The sequence below is a fragment of the Ammospiza nelsoni genome, chromosome 6 (genome assembly GCF_027579445.1).
Source record: "Ammospiza nelsoni isolate bAmmNel1 chromosome 6, bAmmNel1.pri, whole genome shotgun sequence".
NCBI classification, from domain to species: Eukaryota; Metazoa; Chordata; class Aves; order Passeriformes; family Passerellidae; genus Ammospiza; species Ammospiza nelsoni.
In genome coordinates, this window is record NC_080638.1 from 29566245 (window position 1) to 29577831 (window position 11587).

Genomic DNA, 11587 nt, shown 5'->3' on the forward strand with positions numbered 1-11587 from the left:
GGCCTTGTTAGTGCAAGGCCAGTGACATGCACAATTCATGTGCCAAAGCTTGGCTCAGCATAAAGATGAGAAAAACATCCCACAGTATTGGAAGCTCCTGACCTAATTTCTGAGAACTTTTTGAGGAGCTGAGTACCTTCCTGTGCTCTTTCCCAGTCTAATAAATAAATTTGGCTATGGGATAAAGAGTCCTTCAAATTCATTGTTTGTAGTTGTATTTTTATTGCACATAGTTTAAGAAATACAGAAAGTCGTCAAAAAAATGCTCCTGATGACTGGCCAGCATAAGAGCATTTGATGATCTGCTATGGATCCCAGAGCAGAAGTGTCTACATCACAGAAAGAGTCTCATCACATAGATCACAGAAACAGTTTGCTCCAGGGAGCAGGGAGCATTATTGGCAGGGAAGCAAAGACTGTGAAGATTTTAACTCTTAGAACTGGCTGTGCCAGCTCAGAACTGATGGAAAGCTTGCCATTGTGACACTTTGCTCTGTGGAAAAAGCATTCAGAGAAGTACTAAGTGTACAATGTATTATCGTTTTAAAAGAATCAGAGTATCTGTTTCCAGTCTTCTAATACATTAACCTTGAAGTTTGTTTGTAATTAAATAGTCTAGCCTTACCAGTTAGGCATTGAAGCAAGAGACTTCTTGTTATAAAGACAGTGGGCTAGGGAAGGGCAGGTGTACTGGGTAACCTCTAGGCAATACTGAGAAAGCACATCCACTCCCTGCATTCACAGGGGAGGACACCTCTTTCTTTGCACTTACTGCACATTCTGCATCTTAAAATTATTTGAGGTGAGAGCAACATTTTAGAGCAACTGAGTGAGCTACAAAGCAGGAGATGTTCCACTAGCATTAATTCTTGTTGTTTAGGTGTTGGGGTTTCTATCTGCTCATATACTCACAGCCTTCTTTTCAACGTTTGAGGATTCTCTACTTTACTTCTGTCTCACCTAACTGGGATCTGCCTGCCCTTGTGGAGACAACAAATTGTGGGTTGGAAACTGCCCCACTTCCTGGCTGTACATACCCCTATCTATACAACATGTATGTGTATGTTGAGTGATTGCATTGTAGTGGCTTTTGTAATGCAATAACTGTGGTGTCAAGAAAATGTGGTTGGAGAAAATTATACTTACAAATTAACAGGAATAGAAAATAAAAAGTCACTGAAAAGGCAATACAGCCGAAGAATTCTTACTGTGAGCCACCACCCACCACCATGTTTACCACAATATGCCAACTTCTGTATCCTCTAAATAGCCTTTTATCCTCTGTAGCAGAAGTGAAGTTTAATTTTGTGTCTGTACTCTGAACTGGAGACATTGGTACTCAGTCTTTTCATAATGTGCTGATGAATTGAAACGCTAACCTTGTCATGGGTTTGCCAGCTTCCTTAGCTTCCCACCAAAATAATGCAATGCCAGTTGATGAATAGCCTGGAGGAGTTTTGGGTGCTGACTGAAGTGTGCCATTGAAATGTTGGTCTTCAGGGCCACAAGGTTTTATATTGATGCCTGTAAGAAAGACCCAGCAGTCTCAGATGAACCCAAATGTCCTATTAGTCACATGGCAGGTACACAGACAAGTCAAAACAACTGAGTGAGGGGAAAAAATTAAGGGCTCCTGCCCAAAGAAAACCCAGCATACCACTCTCATTTCAGAGGAAAAACCCTTCTGTGACCAATCCTGGGTGACAAGCAGGTAGGCTCAGGGGCTGGAAAGACCCATTTCTGTAGTGTGCTTGTCACTGTGTCTTTAGTTATGTACCAGAGTACGAGAAAATGCCTGTCTTTCTTTCAAATTCCTTTTCAGCTTTGTACACTGCCTCCAGGTTTCCTGTTGCTACACCCTGTGAGGCCTCATTGGAGTGTACACTGTCTTGCTTGGTATTTGTTTACTTTTGGCGGCCACAGACTAAGGTCACAGCTTTGGGAACCAGTACATAATTGTAAGGACAGCTTCCTGTGTTACTTTTTCCTCCCTCTTCCTCTTTTGTAAAGTGTGAACCTTTCTTTGGAACTCTGAAGTGACTGTATCGTTACAATGTTTGTATGTAGAGATTTGTTTTAACATGGCTTGTGTGGAGGATCTTCGCTCTTCTTATCTTACATTCAGTTTTATTAAGTGCTTGATAGCTTTGCCAGCCTTCTGTGGGGGAGGAGAGGTGATGGGGTGGCTTCAAATCTTGGCTTTTTTAAAGGGAAATTTACCCAGCTTTACCTAGAGCAGTATGAGATTCTGGGGTGCTCCTGACTATTCTGCAGTCATCCTGATCTGATTGCTTCTTGGAGAAAGAGATCAGCCTTGAAACCCTTGGAAAAAAACGGATTGTTTAATGCGCAAAGCCAGCACTGACCAAGAAGGCCCATCAGTTTGTCATGCATGGAAACTTGCATGGTGTTTCACCCTGCCAGAAGGTGTCTGTTGAGCACACAGTGAACCATGGCAACTCACACTGCTCTGCGGATGCCAATGGAGCCACCACAGCTTGCACCAGCCAAGGATCTGTGTTTTGGTGGTTAGGAAACCTGTGAGCGAAATCCTACTGAGGTTTGAGAGGAGAGGAAAATGGGTGTTGGAAGCCTCTCAACTTCGCAGGATTTCATTGGTATTCATACACATTTGCAAGAATGTATTCCAAGCATCTTGTACTGTTATTAGTAACTTGTACTGTAGTTTGTTAGCAGTGTTGACTACCTACATAGCTAATATTCTGTTGCAACTTAGAAAACGTGTAAACAACTGCAGAAAACAGGAGTTTAGAACTTGTATGTACTGGTTTTTTTATATTAAAGCACTTCAATTAAAAGTTCAAGGAAAAATGCTTCTGTAACCTTTGTATCTGTTTGGATAATAGATGAGTGGAAAGAGATGGGAGTGCCCTCTTCCCAAGATCTTCCCTGTTTGCTTTGGTATTAACCAAAAGAGATGGTTAAAATTTTGGGAGGAATTTTTGTGTGTTGAAGTTTATTCAGCAAACAGAAGGTGCCAACAACCTAGTCCAGAAGACATTATAATCCTACAGAGTCCTTAGGACCAAGGCTGAAGTGTCTGAGGGATGGCTCTGAGTGCTGATTCACACAGTGAGTATCTGCAAAAGAGGTTTCAAATGGGGAGCAGTAAATTAATGAGTCCACATGTAGTACATTAGATTTCCTTCATTTTTATCACAAAGTCCTTCAGAGATCACTGGAAGCCTTTCACAAGTTCATGTGAAAGTGAAGGAAAAGCATTCCCACTTCAGGGTTATTTCAGGGGTACTGGAAAGTGGTGGGTTTGAGTACCAGAGGAGTTGTGTTGGAAAACAGCAGCACACAGAGGCAACAAATGGTCCTCACCACACACGCCTGAAACTGTTTCTCTCTCCTCCCTGTCCCCTGGCCCCTCTCAATGTGCATATCCAAATACTTTCCTGGATCACATCACTGTGGGATCGGCATGCATAAACAGACATCTCTAAAGCAGCTTGTGATTTGGTGATCTCAGCCCAGCTCTTAGTAGCCAGATGCCCATAATATGAAAACAACCATCAAAACTGTCTCTTTTGCTGGCACTGTTTAATCAAAGGGACAATGGGAGAGAATGGCAGTCTTATTTCTACAAAGAGCCCTTCAATGTCAAATTTGCCATACAGTAGAGTAGCATTCACCTCTGTGGCACAGACCACAGCTACTCTGGAGGGGAACAAAAGCTCTCAGACAGCACGCAATTAATCCAGCATCTATTAAACCAAGCACGGGTAATTTTGAAGGAACGTAACAGATTTCTGCTTTAAATTATTCTAAGCACTATTTTTTTTAACTCTACACAGTATGCACAGCTCAAAGTACAAAGCAGAAGGCTCTGTTTCTGGCAGCTGTTGTCTTCCTGGTAGCTGTTTTACATCCCTGGCATTTCATAATCCTGAGACAAAAATCAAGAGAAACACAGCAGAGGAACAGCACTAAAATGCCTCTGGTTTTCCTGCTGCCCAAAGCCATGTTCAGGTGCTCAACGCCAGAGCAAACAATTAATTCCATTACCAAGGGAACTAATGAAATCTGGTTTCCTATGGATTGATGACAAGATGTTACCTTGGTGCCAGAGACTTAAGAAGTTAGTCTTTCTGCCAATATCTTGAATCCAGATGAGGATTCTATCAGCAGTAGTCTCTGGAATGGCATCATGAACTTTAAAATGGATATATTAAAAAAAAAAAAAAGACGCTATATTACACAGCATACAGTGAGAGATAAAATTTACTGCTAATGGGAATTTACAAGATAATTAAATTAACAGAACAAAACAAATCTACCTTGCCTGCTAAGTGCTAAAAATGGGACTGGTGCTTATTTTATTTCTATAATGTCTCTCCCCACTTTTTCCAATGCAATGCTATTGAATAACAATGTGATTGCCAGTGGAGTGACTGCAATAAAAGACACAAAGTATTTGTAATAGTAGAGCAAAAGGTGTAAATAAGCAATATGTTTTCACAGAGGAGGAAAATTATTCAAAGATCTAAGATGGACATGTATTTTTAAATCTTTTTAAAAGTGATTTGGAAAAGAAGAAGAAATGTGAGGTGAGAAGTTTACTGAGAATGAAAAACTGTTCTGGGCAGTCAAAACAAGAGTTGACTGTGAAGAGCTGCAGAAGTTTTTCATGATAATGAGGAACTGGGTTGTAAAATGACAGATGAAATCTACTGTCGATAAATGCACAGTAATGCTTCTTGGGGGAAAAAAACCACCCTAATTATACATGCATAATGAGGGGCTCTAAATCACCCATCACTGCACGGGAAAATGATCTCAGCATTGTCGCTAATTTTGAGAAAATGACAGGTCAAGGCTGAGCAGGTGTCAAAAAAGCAAGTACAATGTTAGGAATAACTAGGAAGGGAGGAAAAAAAAAAAGACAAAACAGAAAACATCATTAAGTCTCTGCATAAATGTGTGGTGTGGTCCTGTGCTAGGCAGTGTTTGCAGCTTCTCCATGCACCAACCCTCCCATCCCCGCAACACATCCAAAGAGCCAGAAGAGGCACAGTCAGAAAGCAGGGGCACTGTGGGACAGCTGCCATGCAAGGAGAGAACCAGTGTGCTGGGACTTGCTGGCTGTCAAGAGTGATGGCAAAGGAGAGACAGGTTTGCAGGTTTGCCAGGAACAGAGGACAAGCTGCACTTCCAGCCCCAGCTGTACTGAAGCATCTGGCTCCCTGCAGCTGAGTAGGCACAGCCCAGCTGTGGGGTACATGCTCTATATGCACCTTGGTCCTCATATTTGTGGCTCCCAGACTTCCCAGAGGTCATTATTAGGGAAGGTTATCTCCACATCCAATCCCATACTTTGATTCTCACATCTTATTTTAATAGAATTTATCCCTCATCTCAGATTTATTTTCCTACCCCTTTAGTATCTGTCCATGTGGGGAGAAAATCTATTTGACACTTCAACTGTAGTTCCTCAAGGAAGTTAAGCTGTGCCCTCTTATTTCATTCACTGTGCCCTCTTATTTCATTCACTTATTTCATTCACAGTTGATAATCAAACAGCTTGTGGTTGAAGCCTTTGCCATTTTTCTGGTACAAAAGCCATATGAAATAGTAAATTGAAATTCAGCAAACCACACCTAAGCTGCGGGTGGGTGCAAACCTAGCTGCACACCAGAAGAGGGTGAACCTCCCATCCACGTCTGTGGGACCAGGATTTCATCTCTAAGTGTAGAAGCTTCCTAAGAACATACAACAGTGATTGCAAAGACTAAAGGTGGTTCTTCATCACAATAGAAATCAATTTAGTGCCTTTTTACTACGTGCTCCTGCAATGCCCTAGTGCATCTATCTATTCTGATACCACAATAGCTCGCTCTTGTACAGCCTCTGCTTTAGTGATTTGTTTACATGCCCATCTTATTCTTGGGAAGTATGAATCCATAGGAACTGAAAGAGCATCCTTCCCAAGGCTGGCTGGTTGTGCTGAATGGAAGAAAGACCCATCAGTCTCAAAGAGATGTTATGGAGAGCAAAGGTACCTCCCCAGCAGCCTGACCTTGGCAAGGAGACAGGAGACTCGCCATTTGCGACAGGCAGCAGTTCCCTTTAATAAATATTTCATGGCAGAGAACAGCAGACTTTGGGAGAAAATGGAGGGCAGGGTTCAGCCTGTGACGCAAGGTGATGTGACCAGACCTTGTCTAGCAGGGCTGGAGGCCACCTAATTGGCATTCCCGCACCATGCTTACGAAGAGCATTCTGTACGCCTCTGGGAGCACAAAAATAATTAAAAGGCCCCTCAGCATGCAGTGTTGCTAATGGGCTGTTGCCTGCCATGGGATGTTTTTGTGCTCAATTAGAGCTGAGCAAGACAGACTGCTCAAAATTCCCATCTCCCTCTGAGAGACACCTGGGTGGACCAAGCCTCCTTTTCTGCTGCACGATGGCCCTTGTTGAGCGCTGCCCTCAGCGTTTGTGCGAGGAGCGGCAGGCCGGGGCGGCGGGAGCTCCGTGCGGCAGAGCCCACAGCGCCGAATTCGCTGTGCCGCAGACGGAGCCGTGGCACCGGGCAGAGCACGCAGTGCTGAATTCGCAGACGGAGCCGTGACACCGGGCAGAGCACACGGTTCTGTATGCACCGTGCCACAGGCGGAGCCGTGGCACCGGGCAGAGCACACAGTGCTGAATTCGCGGTGCCGCAGACGGAGCCGTGGCACCGGGCAGAGCACACGGTTCTGTATTCACGGGGCTGCAGACCGGGCGCTGCTCGGTTCAGAGCCCTCATCCTCGCACAGCCGGCACCCCCGCGGTGACCCAGAGCTGCGGGAGGGCCGCGCATACGGCACAAAGCAAAGGCCTCCTGGATCTCCAAGGCCTCGCTCACACATTGCATATCCGTGTAGACTTCTGGCTTCTCCTAGCACAGTGCAAGGCTTAGCTGGTGCCAGCCGCAGCTGCCTGGCAAAGAATTCCTTCAATATTCTCCCCCTTTTCTTTGTGCAGATCCTTTATGGGATGATGCTGAGAGACCTATCAACACCTTTTGTGCCTTCTCAGGAGGGATTTGGCCACCTGAAGGCAATTTCTCTCTGCAATCTCAGATTGCCTTCTGTCCAGGCACCTGTTTCATTTACCAGCCCTGCTGTGGAGGCTGCCTTGCCAGGTCTCTGTGCCTAATGCTGTCTCTGCTGCTCTCACAAGCCTTGATTCACTTTGCAAACCATCGGTGCAAACCATTGCTGCCTCGTTTGGGCCAAAACAACAATTCGTCTCCAAGGTATGGTTGTTTGAGTATTTATGGGCTAAACTTTAGGTAATTAGCATTGTTAATGTTCTCCGTGTGATATTACAGCTGTGGGCCTCATTAAAATATTCTCCTGGGAGAAGTCAGGTGAAAAGTCAGGTGTCAGCTTTACTTCATGTGGAAAAGCCTGCCTATTATTCTGAGAGAATTATTTGTTTAAATACTGGATTTACACATGATGGTGTATTTAATCCCCAGTGCTTCTGACAGCCAGAGAGCTGGGCTGAGCTGCTGAGCAGCACTTGGCTGAGCAGCTGAGCTGGCTTGGAAGCCAGCAGCAAGAATCTCCATTCCTTTCTGCCTAGGAAAGGCTTGGGCCTGTGGGCTCCTGTCCCGGACACAGGCAGCAGGCAGGAGTCTGCAGGTTGGCCTCCCCAGGGCCTACTGCCCCAGCCCGCCATAAGGCCCTGTCAGAGCCTGGCCAGCCCCAGCCCCAGCAGCTTCCCTGAGCAGCAGGGGCCTGAGGAGTGACAAAAGGCCACAGAGGAGCTCACCTGAACCAATGGCAGTTCAGGTGATGAGAAGAGAAACAAAGAAACAGACTCTGTTCCTCAGCCAGAGGATGGCATAGCTCAGGGCCATTTTCTCATGGCACTACCAGGCACAGTGGTGGTCATCCCATCCTGTCTCTGTATTTTGTACAAGGAGTGGGAGACTTGAGGATGTTGCCACCCCTGGCAGTGAAGGAGTTATGCCCCAGTGAGGGCCTGGAGGAGTCCATACAGCTCAGACATTGGGGATGACACATCTGTGCTTTGCAGAAGGCTCTGCATTTGCTCTGTGACCTTCCTGAGTTCTTTTCCCCAGGCCTGCCAGCAGCTGCCTGGGCAATTATTTATGAACAGGAGTTGAGCTTCTCCAGCTGAAGAAGGTGGCTGTGGACAGATGTCAGCGCAACAAATGGGCACATACCAGCTGTGTGCGGGCGCTGAGCAGCAGCAGGCAGAGATGCCCACTGACAGAGAGAGATGTAGAGAGATGCATGCTGACTCCAGACATGGCCTGCTGTAGTTGTGCAGAATGTAAAGCATAAATGGTGGTGAATTTTTTTTGTTTGTTTGGGTTTTGTTGGGTTTTTTTTTTGGGTTTTTTTTTTTTTTTTTTTTTGTTGGTTTGGTTTGGGGATTTTTTCTGGGTTTTTTTTTTGGTTTTGTTTTGTTTTGGGTTTTTTCTGGGTTTTTGTTGTTGTTGTTGTTGTTGTTGTTGTTTGTTTTGTTTTTTTAATGTTTCACCCAGTATGCCTCTAGTATCACTTACTGGCTTGACCTTGGGAGCACAGAGAGTTTTTCTTGTGGCTGGGGAGAACAGCCACCACTGTGGCTAGGCTAAGTGCTCAGTCCCAGGCAAAGCCTTGTGTTTTGAGATGCCACACATGACTGTCACCTGGCTGCCATCTAAAACCAATGGCTGCAGCCTTTAGGTATGTTTCTCCAGGAACAGATTTTGTTGTGATTTCCCCTGGGGGGTTTGGCAGACTACTCAGATGGGTAATGACCGTTTGAAAGTCTCCCTCTTCCTTCCCATTTCAATTACGTAATTGTCCTCATTTCTCATGGATCTTTCTGCCTGTGGGAGTGGTAGGTAGGTGGCTGGAAGAGCAGAGAGGTGGAGAAATGCAATGGAGGTATCAGGTTCCTGGTGTGAAGAGAAGCTGAGGGCCTGGGTGGGAATGAAGGATGGCAATGGGTGAGTAGGAGGAAGCCTCACAGGATGGAAAGTAGGAGCAAAGAGACTGCAGGATGAAGATGGGAAGGGAAGATTACCTGACTGTAGGGAGAGGATTTGTACAGCAGGATGCTGCTTTGTGTCGATTATGCAAATCACCTGTGCATGCTGTGCAGTGCTTCCTTGGCTTTGCTGTTTTGGTAGAGGATGGCTGGCTGCTCCCCAGGCTGCTGCTGCAGCCCCTGTCACCGTGGGCAGCACCAGGCCAAAAGCCCGGGAGGGTAAATGGAATTGCTTTGGTCAGCTTCTCTGGGAAACACCTTGGCTTGTTCATACTGGAGTACTGAAGCTGCTTCACACCTGCCAAAACTCTGACCCATCAAATTTTGTGCTGAGGGAAGTGCTTAGTTCTTCTTTCCCTAGTAAAATTATCAGCAAAATTACCTGTTATGCCATATACTTGCTCCCTTAGGAGCATTTTACCAGAACTAAGCAAATCCAGTCAACATCCTTGTTGTTCTGAACTTTCTCAGAGCTGGGAGGAGCCTGGGGCAGAGGAATCACACAGTGTAAAGCTCAGGAGGATCTACGTTTTGCCTTGGGCCTGTCCATATATGCATAGTCCAACCTTGTCCTAACCTTCAGTGTGCAAGAGCTGTGCACAGCACTCTGGCTTTATTCAGAGAGCACAAATGGCTCTTGGAAGAATTTGACTCCTTCTGTAGCCAGGCCATGCAGCCAAGTCAAACTGCAAAATTTGGGTCCACATTTTGTTTGATGCCTCATCAGGGTATTCAGAGTAGAGCTTAACTTTGCTTCATGAGTTAGAGGCAAATAGCAGAACTGAGGGGTGGCAGTGCTTGCTGCAAAGCCTGTGCCATACCTTCATACACCTGGAGCAGAAGCCATGGATAGAAATTCCTTGTAAGAATGGGAATCACGTAAGAAAAGCAATTTTGTCTCAGGAGAATTCAGAGCAGGATTCTATACATTGGTAGAGGCCAGAACAGTGTGATATCGACTACTAACATCTTTACTAATAACACTAACTTTGGAGAATCGCTGGGCACAGGGATTTTATCTAATTTAAATGTAGCTCTCCTGTGCTTCCTTTGCTGTGAACTTGTGCAGATGAAAGAGCAAGAACTGTCTCACAGACAAGCAGTTCCACGTACCGGAGATTAGCAGAAGCACTGGTGAGGAGCGGGGCTCCTGCCGGGTGCTGACATTCCTGTGGCGCTGAGCAGAGCCTGCATTCAAATCATTCTGAGGGCAGCCGACTCTTCTGCAGGGGCAGCACACGAAATGCATCAGGGACTGGGCAAAAGGGTGCCTGTGCTTCACAACTCATTGAGCACAGGAGTGTCCTGTGCTCATTATCTGCCCAACAGACTGGTGTGTGACTCCTTTCCTCCCGCCCTGCTGCACATGTGTGTTTCCGTGTGCATCTGTGTATCTGTTTCAGGGCTGGCATGTTCATCTGATGATGCATATTTAAATAATGTAAATAATTGACATGCAATAAGGAAATGTGTTTTATCAAATGAAGCGAGACCAGGCAAGGCCCAGCACCAATTCATATTCATACGCTGTGCATTTCCTCCCTGTTTAATCTGTATTTTAAAGGAACCTGTCCCTACTGGGAATTCCACTGCCAGCCCTCACCGGCCTCATTTTGTGCCTACTATGCCTTCAAAACTAATCCATCCTCAAAGCCAGAGGCTCATGTCAGCTTCATTTTGAGAGTGAGCATTTAATTTCTGCATGCTCCTATCCTTTAAAAAACCCCAATATTTAAGCTAATAAATGGGAAGAGCAGTGGGGGGAGTAGAGAAACAGCAATCTGACTCTGAATCATTCCATCTGTCCATCTGTCACAGCTAAACCAGTATTTTATTATGAAAACAGGTATCTCCTTGTCCACTCTCTACCATATTGGCATTAAGACTCTAGTAAGAGTCAAGAGGTCCATTTCTCCTGGACTTAAGTTCAATGCCCCTGCACTTCTTTCACCTGCCTTTAAAAGTTTCTTTGTAGGCACACAGTTTGTGGTAATTGGGAGCGGGGCTGTGACTGAGCCTCATCCCCAATGGGCTACAGCTGTGTGGGTCAGGTGAGCAGCATTGAAGGTAATGAGACACAGAGTGCTGGGGTGCACTGACCAATCAGGAAAGGGAACAGAGGGCACACAGGTGCAATGCATGAACCAGGAGGAAAATATAAGGTTGGGTGAAAGAACGAGAAGGGCAGCTGCTTGAAGGCTTCTGAAGTGATATGATGTTACTCTGTCTGGGCAGATGCTTTCTGATGAGGTAGGTGTTACTCAGTTTGGCCAAATGCTTAGAGCCTTCTCTAAGAAATTGTGGTACTTCTCTAAGAAATGATGGTACTCTATGTGTTGTGGTCTTCTCAACTGTGATGTATGCTGTGGTGTTTCTCCCCCCCTCCTGCTTATTTTGTAATGGTAGCATAAAGTTATGAATGATGAAAGAGGACTTAAATTTATAGTGGCTGGTGATCCTAATGGTAAGTGCCAGATGAACAGTACAAATCTTCCTTAAATCCAGCTTGCCTTTGATCCAGATATGTGTGGACCCTTTCCACTCTCTGTGCCTCCAAATATTCCTTCTT